The 9,184-nt window shown below is 38.2% G+C and overlaps 1 pseudogene; it reads left to right on the forward strand.

The window, feature by feature from the left end:
- LOC105998195 overlaps nucleotides 1–7,965 on the forward strand; it is a 154,416-nt pseudogene extending 146,451 nt beyond the window's left edge.
- Nucleotides 7,966–9,184: the final 1,219 nt, after the last annotated feature.

Below are 9,184 nucleotides of genomic sequence, written 5' to 3' on the forward strand. Positions count from 1 at the left end.
GATTCATCCTTACTAAGAAAAGAATTGGGAAAGTCAAAACTCAGCTATGAATTTTTGCCTGAGAGTCTAGGGTGTGCACCAGTCTAGAGTCTGCTAAGTCTGTGATGAATACAGATGGAGGACTTGGAGAAAGTCAGCTCTGCAGCATTCATCACTCAGCAGTGTTGTGGGATGCACAAATTTTCCTCTGCCGTTCTACAAGCCCTAATGGGAGGCCCAACCTTCTACCAAGGAAGGCACCAGTTAAGCTATAATTCCAGGCACTCTTTCTTACCACGTGAAGCCAGGAAGGCATTGCAAACTCCCTGATAGGCCAAATGCTGGTGGATCATGCCTATCTACTCAGGAGGCTGAGATCTGAGGATCATGGTTCTCAAGCCTGACTGAGTCCATGAGATTCTAATCTCCAATTAACCACCAAAGGGCCAGAAGTGGAGCCGTGGCTTACTTGGTAGAGCACCATATTTGAGCACAAAAGCTCAAAGTTTCAGCCCCAGTACTGGCATACAAAAATTCACTAATAGGTAAAATCTTGCAGTATTCTACAGTCAGCAAGATAATTATATTTGAAGTTCTCTGAACTAAAATTCTGAGAGACTGTCATGAGATACCCACATGGTCTAGCTTACCTTCCAAGGTCCCACTTTGGAGACTGCTTGTTAATAACAGGTTCCAGAATCTGATAACGCTACATTTCAAAACCTCTGTTTCTAGCAGCAGTAGTAATGCTTCCTAACAAATTGCATCCAGTCCTCCTCTAGTGACATATAATACTCATGACATTCTTACAGGTCATCATCTGAGAATCTACAAATTTTCTGAAACTGAAGAAGGTTTCAGGGCAGTGTTCGACAAGAATTATTTGCAGGCCAAACTCAAAGGGAAGCAATCATGTCTCCTTCATGTTTTCACATTCCATTTCAAAACCTTACTTTCTCAACAAAAGGGTCTCCTAGTAGCTTAAATGTCCCAGTCATATCAAGTTTATACAAATCTTTAAGAAGGAAACCAATGATGGAGTAGTAATTTTATAAGTAGAAGAACTGGAATCTAAATTAGGCACAAATGTTGTATATATCTTTAGTCATATACATTACATATACATATACATTAAAAGTATATGTGTTCGGGCTGGAAAGGTGGCTCAGTGGTAGAGCGCTTGCCTAGCATGCATGAGGCCCTGGGTTCGATTCCTCAGCAACACATAAGCAGAAAAAGCCGGAAGTGGCGCTGTAGCTCAAGTGGTAGAGCACTAACATTGAGCAAAAGACCTGAGGGACAGTGCCCAGGACCAGATTTCGGGCCCCATGGCCAACAAAAAAAAAGTATATATATTCATGTTTTAGGAATATAATTCCTTTTAGATTAAACAAATAAGTTTATATCATGTACTTGTGTCATAAATATACACATGTATATACATCTATGTGTGCATGTGTATACATGCCTGTGCACATGTACATATATTTACATAGAGAGAGAGAGAAAAGAAAAGAGAAACAGACAGAAAGAGACAAAATCACTTTCAACAAGGCATCTTCTAAATTTTCTCTAGGCTAATACTAATTCTAGATTGCCTAATTTCAAAATTCAATTTTGCAACTGACTAGTTGCAAAGATTTTGGAATTCACCTGATTTCTTTAAACCCATCTACCACACCAAAAGTCGATGATAATAACTTATTCCGCATAAGGCTGTAGCAAAGATTAAATGAGTTAATGACACATGTGATCTATTTAAAGCAGTGTTGCAATTAGTACAAGCTCAATAAATGTCACCTTCATGCCCTAACTTCTTCCAGTGACTCCTGAAGACCAACAAAGATAACATACATCAGAATAATATGTAAATTACAACTTTAAAGGGATTGTAAACTGAGGTTTATCCCTGCAACTGGAAACAAGTCAGCAATTGAAAAGAAGGAACTACTGATACATGGTACATCCAAACACACATGGCATAATCAAAGAAGCCAGATATAAGAGACTGCATATTTCAGGGGACTATCAAGAAAGTGTGGACTGATAGACACAGAAAGCAAATGAGTCATTGCCTGGGACTCGTAGCTGGAGTGAACATTATGTGGGAAGTTTCCAGAGTGACAGAAATGTCTCAAGACTATACGGCCATGGTTTCACCATCTGACAAATACCCTAAAATCATTGAACTGTGTCTTCATAGCAGATGAATTTTATGTATATAAATTAGTCCTTAATAAAGCTATTTTAAAAGATCAGGTAAATAAGACTAATGCAGGTGTTAGTTATTACCTGCTACATTATTTTATAAACCTTGGTAGATTTCATTTAATATTATTGTACAAAGGAGTTGCCACTCACCAAAGCAATTTTATGAATACAGTGCATCTTGATCAATATCATCCCTTTCAACATTCTTACCCACTCTTTCCCTTACTTATCTTAATTTTAGGTGATGTATTGATTTTTGCCACTCAAATCAAAGCAGTTTATACCTACAATGCATCTTGATCTATGTCCCACTTCAACATCTTCACCCCTTTTGACTCACCCCTTCCCTTATATTCAAGTCTGTGGTATAGCCAATGAATGTTTGCCTGCATCTCCCTTTTCCCTTTCATCCTTCTCCTCTTCTCCCCTTGTCCCCACCCTCTCCACTTACAAGTTCCCATTTCCTGGTACTTATTTTGTTGGGATTTGACTTTATCTTTTTGAAGAATTATACTATTCACGCTCTCCATAGAGTCTATTACACTTCAGTTAATTCATTTATAACCCCTTGCTTACCACCCAGTGTGTTTACTTGTAGATTTACAAAATTATGACTTAAAAATTTCTGGATCTTGTGAAGACAGTGGAGTTCTAGACATACTTATAGCATTGTTAATATAAATCAATCATCAATCAATCAATCGTTCTAAGGCACTCTGCTTGGTCAGCTTCTGCAAATACCCACCCTGCCAGATGCTCCCAAGTCAGGAATCCCCAGCCTTAGTAGCCCTGCATCCTTCCTTCCCCACACAGAGCCCACTCATCCCCAAGAACCATAATGGCTCACCACATTACAACAGGTTAGTCAAGAACAGGATCTACGCCAGTTTACAGGTTCAAACCTCATCTCAGTCTTTAAGAGCTTCTCTTTCCCTGTCTGTAAATGAGAATGAGAATATCTACTTAGAGTTTGATTGTTAATAATTAAATAGAGTGTCTATAAGGTATCTAAGCATATGCTCAACATGAGTTTTCTGCTATGGAAAAAAATTCTACCACTCTTTCTTAATATTTTAGTATTAACCAGGTGTCCAAATGGGTTGAGAAAATTTTAAAGAAATGGGTTTTAATAATCTTCTGTTTCTCCTTGGTGTTGGCACAAAGGCCACACATGTGGTCATTTTAGCTTCCAAACCCCAGCGCTGTGGCCCACAGAGCAGGGTCTCAGCAATAGCAAGAGCTTTGACGACCAACGGAAAGACCTGGGCATATACCTTCCTATGACAGCAGACAATGAGGACAGATGCCAGGAATTAATGATCCAAGGGATACCTTCTTTTCTCTGAATTAGAAATGGTTTGGAGCTAATAATAAAGAGAAAGGCCTTAAGGACAATTGAGGTCCAAAAAGAAAATTTTTAAATTTCTTAGCAAAAATAAAACTACAGAAGTAGATGAATAAAAGAGTTGCAGAGATAAATACAATTATGTAAAAGCGCACTTGAGGAACTAGCTAATAAAAATGTATCCAAACACCATCTCTAGTGAACCCCACCTCAAAAAAAGAAGTTATTTCCACCTGTAGCTTCTGACCAGAACTATGCTAATGGCCTACAGAACCCTCATGTATACCAAGTTCCCAGCTTAACTCCTCTGAGTCCTGCATCCCCTGTGTATGCCAGAAATAACACATAATCCTTTTCACAATCTCTGCAACCACTTTTTTTTTTTGGCCGGTGGTGGTGGATAGGGCTTGAACTCAAGGCCAGAGCACTCTCCCTTAGTTTTTGCATTCAAACCTACTACTCTACCACTTGGACTACAACTTCATTTCCAGCCTTTGGCTGGTTAATTGGAGATAAGACTTTCTTGTTCAGGCTGACTTCAAACCTCATTCCTCACATCTCAGCCTCCTGAATAGCTAGGATTACAGGTCTGAGCCACCAGCACCTGGCTACTACCATTATTTTGATGCATCTTTCCAATATTTCATGAAGAAAAGAATGAACTAAAGAGTAATACCTGAGATCCAATTTTTAAGGAAATAGTTTAAAGATACAATTAGAAGTTTCTCATTCAAAAAAATATTAAGGATATTCTTAGGAGATGATCGCAAAGGTGCAACAGCTATATGCATCTGAGCATATAAAATAATGCTTATCAAAACAACTCCGGCAAATGAAACAAAGGTCTTTTTTCTTTGTTTTCATTTTCTCTTCCTTTTGTCCTGTTTGTTCATTTATCTGTATTTGGGAGGGTAAGTGGGGCACAGAAATGGCAGGGAAAAGGGTGAACAAATGCAGCAGTGATATTCACCAGATACTATGTTGAAAATGAACTATACAACTTGTGGGGAGGAAGAAAGGAGGGAAAACTGGGAGAAAGAGGGAATGGGTGAAATAAAGAAATGCACTTTTTCTCTGACATATGTAACTATAACACCTCTGTACATCACCTTTACAATAACAGTGGATACATTTTTAAATATAGAGCACCTACTATATACCAAGCAGTCTGCTGAGTAGTAAAGGACATAGTCTATGGGCACGCTGACATGCATGGGTGCAGCGGAAGTTACAGGTAAAAAAACACACATATAGTTATGCTGGAATGACCAGAGAAGAAGAAACTTCAGGATGGTAGTCCAGAAAGAGAGAGGAGGAGGACAGGAGAGGAAGAGCATTTCCTGCCCTGCCTGTATTGAGGGAGATAAATACAAAGACACAGCTTTTGAAGAGGGACTTGAGACATATAAGGAAGTGTATTTGAGTTTGACATCAGGATGAATATGATTAAAATAGTGTCATTTATCGTGCCAGGAGAAGATAATTATTAGTTGAAATGCTCTTAAACACCAAACTTAATGCTTACAATTCCTTCTTTAATTTTCAGAGAATATATACCTATATTCTTTTTAATTTAAGAGAATATATACCTAAATTTTTCTTGTTTAACCCTTGAATTGTTCACATTCAGCACTTTGAACTTTATCTGGGCTTGTAATATGTGAGGATTTTCTATTTTTAAATTATTATTTTTAATCCCACTAGTGGGTTGATGTTTTCCATGGTTTTTAGTCTAATAATTATTATTCTTTGCCAATGCATGAATATGTTTACATTGTGTTATGTTTATGTACATATATGTGTTATTGTATATTATCTATGTTATTATATATCACACATAGTATATTTAAAAGTTATTTTAACCTTATAATTGATTACACTACTTAATCTACCATACACATTAGTCTCCAAATATTATCCAGTTAGATTAGGGTTTTTTTTTCAGTTTTCTGTATACTACTCTGTCAAAATCTCCTAATTAAATAAAATAATATAATAAAATAAAAAGAAGTCCAGGTATATCAGATATGATGGTATATTCTTGTACATTTTAACTACACAAAGGTCAGCAGCAGGAGGATTGCACAGTATGAGACAAGCCCAATCCAAAACAGACAAAAAGACCCTATCTCAAAAAAGCAAGCCAGGCATGGTGGAACGTGCCTTGAACCCTACCTATATGGGAGGCAGAAGTATGCAAACTAAAGCTCAAGGTCAGTCTGGGAAAAAGTACAAGACTCTCCCTGAAAAATAATTAAAGCCAAAAGGGCTATTCAATTGAGACACAAAAGTGTACCTAGCAAGCAAACCCTGAAATCAAGCCCTACTAATACCAAAAATATTAGGTTTACTTTATTTTTTTTCAGTTTTTTTTATTGCCAAGGTGATGTACAGAGGGGTTTCAGTTATATAAGTAAGGTAATGAGTACATTTCTTGTCAACCTTATTACCCCTTTCCTCAATACTGTAGTCTTTAGTAATTTAGTCCCTTTACCCACATACTTAAATAAATATATTATTTAACATATAACAAATTACATATACATTTATATTTATATTATGCAAGATTGTTTTTACCTTTGAATAACATTGGTTGAGCCTGCATAAGTTTTGGTATTAGTGGTCTTAAGTCTAAACAGAAATACCTAAAGGACATTTGAAGAAAGGAAAATTAAGAAAGGCAATTTTGAAATAGAGCAGAGCTGTGTTGTGAAAATGAAGGACAGAGAAGATTTAGGGACGACTATGGTCAATAATGCCAAAACTGACAAAGGAGATAAACACTGCAAAGCAGCCCTTTGTGAGTAGTGATTGAAAAGCCTTGATGGTTTTCCAAAAGGAAATTTTAGGAGAATAATCAAAGTGAGAAGCTAAATCTAATTAAATAAGGAATGAATAGGAGAAAAAAAATAAGAAATACTGAGTATGTACTAATCATCTTTCAATGATGCCAATAATGACAATAAACAAAGGTAAATATATACATCTATGTGTGTGAGAAAGAGACAGAGAGACAGGCAGCAAGACAGGCAGAGACAGAAATTCATAGAGAGACATCCAGAAACAGAGAGACAGAGACAGATTTTCAAGGGAAAAGAGAGAAACAGGAGTCAGTTGTAAGGAGTATTTAGGTCAGGGAAAATCATCTAGTAGGCTGAAAGAAAAAAGCCATCCCAGAGGCACAGACACTTTAATTAAGGTAATAAATATACCTCCCTCTTAGTAAAGAAAAAGAAGCATACACAAGGTCTGGAACCATGCACCTTCATGTATTAACTCATGTGAGAAACATTCATACCAGTCTCATATGTATGTTACATCCCCATTCTAGACATACACAAACAGAAGCAAGTTCAAAATAAGGAGAGATAAGCCAGGAGACTGGAATCTGAATGGTGAACTTCAGAGTGAGAAGGCTTGGCAATCCGCCTACATGTTGCCAGGTAAGATGATGAAGGAGAGAGCTTCTACATCATGGTTGAATCATCTCCCAAATCACCAAAGTCCTCCTGTGCACACAGCACAAAGACTGCCAGCTCTGTCTTGGGACTCAAGAGTGGTAAACAGAAATGAATTCTCCATTCTGAGGATTCACAGCATAATGACCTATGCACAAATATGCAGATCCCTTTTCCAGGGAGCCACCCTCTCTTTCTTACCACTTCTAAGGCTCAATCTAAATACCAAATGAGGATTCAGAAGCCTTAGAGGATTCCTCTTATAAACTGTTTAATAATGCAGGAGCAAAGGAACGTCATTGTTTAGAACACACCATCATAGCAAGTGGTTTCTGGGCTGTTCATCTTGAAAAGATCCTGCTGGTGAGCTTCACACACATGTACCTACTGGCAATCACCTTAGCAAAGAGAAGCTGGTCTCAAGTGCAGGAAGACAAAATGCTTAGACATGCAGTGAGAAATCCTACTTATAGTCCACACATCTCTTCAAATCTCGCTTAGCCCCAATTCCTCCACCAAGTTTTCTCTGCTCCTTCAGCAACTTGAGGTAGAAACCCATGTCAATGTTTCACCTGCCTTCCAAGTAGGGTTCTTTGAGGAGAGGGGTTTGTTCCATATCCTAGAAGCTCATTCAAACTTTCAAGTTAGAGATAGTCAAAAGAGACTTTATAGGAAATATGTCAGCTCTTTCTACCCATCATGAGCTACTGTCAATGTCACCAGAATGTGAGGTTTCATCCTATGTACTCTGCCTTACTTATCTCCTCATAGGAACAAATGTTAATACAGGCCAACCTGCAAGAAGAACCAATTTCTGATCAGCAATTGAAACTTTTTCTCAGTGGAGGTCAGCTTGCCAACTGCTGCCTGTACGGTTTGGACCTCAATGCCATAGTCGAAGCAATTAAGCTAATCAACCTAGAATTACTATTTTGCTCTTCACGTACTAAAGTTGGTGAACACAGTCAATAGAGTCAAACAAATACAGAGGCAATGCCTTCATTCAAAAGCATTGCTGGCAACTACTGTCAGTTAAATAATTTGTTCACACTGGACACCAATGGCTCATGCTATTCATTAGACTAAGATCTGAGGATTACAGTTCAAAGCCAGCCTGGGTAGGAAAATCCATGAGACTCTTATCTCCAATAAACTATTAAAAAGTCAGAAGTGGAGCTGTGGCTCACGTGGTAGAGCACTAGCCTTGAGCAAAAGAAGCTCAGGGATGACATCCAGGCTCTGAGTTCAAGCTCCAAGGCTGGCACACCCATGTACACAAAAAGTGTTCACAATTTTGTCATTCCCAATTCTACAAAGCAATTCCCTTGATTTCCTCTCACTGGAGGAAGCCTGCTTTTTATTCCACTGACATCAAGGCCAGCCCTATGATTTAGCGTGGTAAATGGAATATGATTTACTCTATAAAAGTGAAAAGCTACTGTGATTTTCCATAACTCTTCCCTCTACTATTAGGATAATCTAAAATGCTAGGTCCCAGTATGAAGGTGGAGTGGAGGTGCATCTAACCCACAGGTAATATGTATCTGGATGAGCTAGAACCCTTTGCTGTAGAAAGCCACTGAGATACCACAATTTTGGGATCCATTCATCTGTGGTGGGACATCTGGGTTGTTTCCATATCCTGGCTATTGTGAACAGTGCTGCAATAAACATGGAGGTGCATGTGTCCTTGTATACTGGTTCCTGTTGTTCAGGATATATGCCTAGGAATGGTATGGCTGGGTCATTGGGGAGGTCAATATTTAGCTTTCTGAGGACCCTCCAGACTGCTTTCCAAAGTGATTGTATTAGTGTGCATTCCCACCAGCAGTGTAATAGGGTTCCTCTTTCTCCGCATCCCCTCTAACATTTGTCGTTGGCTGACTTGTGGATGTGGGACATTCTGACTAGGGTAAGGTGGTATCTCAGGGTTGTCTTTATTTGCATTTCCTTCACAATCAGGGATGGTAAACATTTCCTCATGTGTTTCTTTGCCATTTTTATCTCTTCATCTGAGAAGTCTCTCTTTAGTTCATGGTCTCCCTGATAAGTGGATGTTAAATCCAAAATGTTAGATGATACGACAAAATTAACAGGATTTAAGAAACAAAGGACTTCCACTCATCTGGTCTAATCACTACCAAATAATTCCATGCTGCTGATCACATATATGGTATATATGTGTACACCG

This window comes from Dipodomys ordii, unplaced genomic scaffold, assembly GCF_000151885.1.
Source record: "Dipodomys ordii isolate 6190 unplaced genomic scaffold, Dord_2.0 Scaffold158, whole genome shotgun sequence".
In the NCBI taxonomy this organism is placed as follows: domain Eukaryota; kingdom Metazoa; phylum Chordata; class Mammalia; order Rodentia; family Heteromyidae; genus Dipodomys; species Dipodomys ordii.